The following is a 5,249-nucleotide window of genomic DNA, read 5'->3' as shown; positions in this document are numbered from 1 at the left end:
AATTCGCCCGCCGCTACACGGACATCTCCCAGGAGGAGGGTGACACAATATTCCACGCCAGGCGATCACTGCTGTTTGGCTTGGACAGGCACTGGGTGAAGAGACACAACGAGCACTTTGACGTGACAACGGGGTGCCATGATGAGGCTGAGGTGTGTGAGCTTGTTGGAGCCTTCGCCCTCGCCATGATAGCGGACGTGTTCAACGGCAGAGACGCCGGGTTGTATCGCGACGACGGCCTGGCTGTGTTCAGGAATGCATCAGGACATGAAGCTGACCGAATAAGAAAGGAGATGACCAAAATATTCCAGAACCCCGGACTGAAGATAACGATACAGACAAACCTGAAGAGAGTCGACTTTCTGGACGTGACATTGGACCTGACCACCGGAAAGTACTGCCCTTACCGGAAACCGAACGACAAGCCGATGTACATCAACTGCCAGTCAAATCATCCACCTACAATCATCCAGAACCTATCTGCATCAATCAGCAGAAGACTAACAGACATTTCCAATGATGAAAACGTCTTCAGAGATGCGACTCCGATCTACAGTGACGCGCTGAGGAAGAGTGGATACCGGGAGAATGTACAGTATTTAAACGAGCGTAAAGCGGACGAGACAAAAAAGAAGAAGAAAAGGAATCGCCCCCGGAATATCATTTGGTTCAACCCACCATTTAGCAAGAACGTCGCCACCGACGTCGGACATCGCTTCCTCCAGCTAGTGGCCAAACACTTCCCCAATGGCTCAAGCCTCAACAAAATCTTCAACCGGAACTCTGTAAAGGTTTGCTACAGTTGCATGCAGAATATGGCCACTATCATCAAACAACACAATAACACGATTCTACGAACCAAGAAACAAGTCAACGGAGGTGACAACGATACCAGGACTTGTAACTGTCGGGCGAAAGACTCATGTCCACTGGACGGAGCGTGTCTAACGGAGAGCATCGTGTATAAGGCAAGAGTCACCACAGGTATGGAGAAGAAGGAGTATACTGGATTAACAGCAACAACATTCAAACAACGCTATTATAACCACCAATCCTCATTCCGCCACAGACAACACGAGAAGGACACCCGCCTATCACAGTACGTCTGGACCAAAAAGGATGAAGGAAAGGCATGCAGCATTCAATGAGCGGAACACCGCAGAGCAGCGGCCTACAGCAACAAAAGCAAAAGGTGCAACCTGTGCCTGGCAGAAAAATTGGCAATCGCGCAAGCACCCAAGCACCTCTCTCTCAACAAAAGGAGTGAGCTTGTGTCGAAGTGTCGCCATGAGAATAGGTACTACCTTCGGAACTTTAAACCATCTACAGCCATCACCTAATTAAGTAAGAGACAACCGGCTCCAGTGGTTGTCACCTTTCACCACTCTGTCATTCACACTTTTACTTTTGGATTTGCCTCACGATGCAGTCATTCACGCTTTACACTGCCGCCATTCACAACTTTTAGATTTGCGCCATGCTGCAGCTATTTACACTTTGCTTTGTGAGTATATAAACCAACACTGATCCAGATTTCTCATTACTGTTTCTGATGATCGCTTAGTGCGTGAAACTCGGAGTAAAAACACTTTCTCTGTCCTCCTATTGTTTGAACCAGCTCTACCACTCGGTATTGAGCACTCTCTTGATCAGCCTGGAACCTCTCTGTTTTATAAGTAGCATTATAGTGTGCGATTTGCAACGAGCATTATGCTAGCATTATAACGCTACATTTCCACAAAAGTGGCATTATACTCAAATATGGAAGTTTTGGCCGCTACAAAAATGGACCGTTACATGCCTTGTACATAGAACTGCACAACCTGCATAGGATTGTCCAAACTAAGCCATTTCCAATTTTCCATACATACTATTGCGGTTTTGCTGGCGTTATGGAGCAATAGCAGCATAAAATTAGCTTTATGATCATGATTTTCTAGCATTTTCCATGCCGTCTACGTAGAATTACGAAACGTGCACAATACTGCCCAAACAAGCCATTTTTCCATGCTTACTACTTGTGAATTGCTGGCATTACATAGGAACAGCAGCAATATATTATGTAGCATTATGATACAGTTTTTCTGGCATTGCCATTAGCATTATCCCGCAAAATAACTAGCATTATCCGCCCAGGCCTAGAAGGTGCACTCACTAAAATAATCTCTATGAGGCTCTGTCTCCAGATTGCAGCGGTGATCAAGCAGGTGCTGCATGATTGTAGTGATCACGTGATGACAGACTGCATGTAGATATTCTACGTATGCAGTGTAGGAACTAGACACAGACATGTACATGATGCAGCAGCAGGGCTCGATAGGGGAAGTCCCTGGGACCCTGTGTCTGTGAGCTGACATGTCAGTTGCATTGACAAGTGACAGTAGTACTACTAGAGTCAAACGTACAGCTGCGAGTTGGACTGACAAGTAGAGCTATAATTATATAAATGAAGGTAGGGTGAGGATTGTGATTTGTGAAACTCGTTCACCTGACCTTTTCTTACATTCTTTATGACCATATATTCCTAGACTTTCATCTATACTAAGTTATAGAATAAGGCACCATTTTTGCCACTATGATCGATAGAGGGTATCGAGTCGCCTTTCTCAAAGATGCCATAATTTGTCGCACCTTGTGCTTTTCGCAACCGTGCCAAACATGTGCTAGTTGCTGATGTCGCATCATATTCTCAGAAAAAGTTCAAAAGTGGCTAATATCGCAACTTAAATTTGGAGAGTTATTGTGAAAGAAACACACAAAAAGGAGCAGAAGGAATACATGTAGCAGAAGTGCAGTGACAGCAAACTCGTACATCCCTTACTGCTGTGAAGCACAACACAACACAATGCCAGTAGCCTGTTCTATGTATTCTACTTCAGAAGTATATCGTTCCAGTGCACGGAAAACAGAATGCACATTATCGTAACTAATGTTGATCTACTGTTTCTCTAAAATGAGTCTGAAGGCAGGAGAGAAATGAGCGAGTATGCATAGGTATACCTACATTGCACACAGCAGAATGGGGATATTTAGAAATGCATCATAGCCACGGGTAACTCTAATTAGAGGACACTGCTGGGAACAGAACTAATAAACAGCTGACAGGCCTTGATAAATAAACATGACGAAGATAAAAAGGAAATGAGATGTGATATTGTGAATGTTTTAAAAGTAATGCTAGCAACGGGACAACGGGACAACGGGACAACGGGACAATCTCAGCATCAAATGGTGTATCACATGCTACTCGTACAACACGTCTAAAAAGTGAAAATAGCTGATCTTTGTCATGGGCAGATATACAAGAAAGAAAAACAGTAACAGAGTAGTTCAAGTCAGGTAAGATAACACTTAACAAGTAGGCTCGCTTTGTATGTAGCGAATGTTGCGGAAAACTTGCGAAATAGTTCGCGAAAAAGAAGAAAAGAAGAAAGACAAAATGTTACGAGTTATGACAAACTGTCCACCAGATCTTCTACAGTCAGCGAGTGCGACAAAATGGCACAAAACCGACAAGAAGTACTGAGACATTCGGCGACCTGACACCTAGCTCCAACACTTCTCCAAGGCGCAAACCAACAACCTTCCAACTTGGAAGGATCAGGTTCGGAAAGGTCCAAGAGGGGAAGGAGAGCGCAAGGAAGAAGAGCACGAGCTAGGCATCACTTTGTCTCACTCGCTGACTGTATAAGATCTGGTTACGTTGGTGGACAGTTAGTCATAACTCGTAACGTTTTGTCCTTCTTCTTTTCAAAATAATGTAATTAATTGGCTCACCATCCGAAAAAGAAGAAAGTTGCCAAAGTTGCGATTTCTTCCGAAACATCGAAAAGTTGCGAAAAATGTTTCGAGCATCTTCGCGAAATGGCTAGTAAGGAGCGAAAGGGTCATTGTCTCCTCCACTAAGCTATAAGTGGCCCTAGGTACTCACACGATCAACATGTACTTCATATGCATAGTGCTATTAGTATAATAATTAGTAAGAAAGGGTTTGCTCCCCACACCGGAGCTCGCGCTATTCCGCCGATATTACTTGACACTTGACTGACTCACGACTGCCATCCAGAGTACACGAGAAGTCCATCGAACCTTCGACTCGGCAAACCTGCAAGAAAGCACCACTCCCTGCTCAATACACAGTGTTTCGGGGAATTCACCCCTCATCAGTTGAGCTTGAGTAGGCTGAGGAAGATTGTGCCTGAAGAGCACCACTTATATAGTGCTCTCCAGGTACAAACATCACCAGGGATACAAACTTACAGAGACGCTCCGCTTCCAGCGCGATAAACACCTCGTGAACACCAGATAGCAGCGTGAGTCAGTGTCGCTCCTGGACGGTGAGACCAGACGTTGAGGACCCTCGGTCATTCGCAACGCTGTCACCTCCAAACCAACTAGTCGCAAGCCCGCGCTGGGCACAACAGTACAAAGTAGTGGTTGCGACTTCGGCGATGATGATTTGTAAGAAAGGGTTTGCTCCCCACACCTCCCCACAGTATAATAATTAGTTAAAACATATTGAGCACTCTCTTGGACAACCTGGAACCTCTCTGTTTTAATATTTACTTAGTGTGACTGTAGATGTAGCAGTGTCAAAATGGTGAACAATCTAACACTACTATAGTCTATAGTCTATAGTGTATTTTATATTGTACAGGTATAGACCTGTAGACTTTTTCAAATATTTAAAATTTTGCTTTCAGCGTTTTGACATCTACATTTGTATCTTGGGGATACTGGTCAGGCAGTACCTCCAATTTTCCTCCCATAAATCTAGGTGATTGGACAACAAACGCCCATTTTTACACACAAAGTAATCAAATATTTAATGTAGTATAGATGTTGGTTGACACCAGGGGTCTACATGACATTATCTACCATTGAACGCATTAGACATGTAGTAAGAATTTCCAGTCTGACAACCATCACTGAATGAGTGGTAAAATAACAACTTTTAGCCATGGTAAAAGTAATAGTACAGTGCTGTTCAATGAAAGCCAGTCTACAGTCGGGTCACTGAAGACAAGTTTGCGACTCGCATCATTTCACAGACCAGTGTACAGTGGTGTTGGCAGGTGTAGGGCTGCGCAACGCTTGACACGTACTTGAGGGATGCGACTGGAGTTCATAGGGCTTGAAAGTGCTACGTCACAGCATAGCAACAATTTCAAAAATTCAAAAATTGGATCCACTTGGATCCAGTTTTTGTATGGATCCAAGCACATTTCAAGCCGTCTTACTCTCAGCAA

Source organism: Sycon ciliatum, chromosome 3 (genome assembly GCF_964019385.1).
Source record: "Sycon ciliatum chromosome 3, ocSycCili1.1, whole genome shotgun sequence".
Classification (NCBI taxonomy): Eukaryota; Metazoa; Porifera; class Calcarea; order Leucosolenida; family Sycettidae; genus Sycon; species Sycon ciliatum.
Note: the sequence above shows the minus strand (reverse complement) of the source record.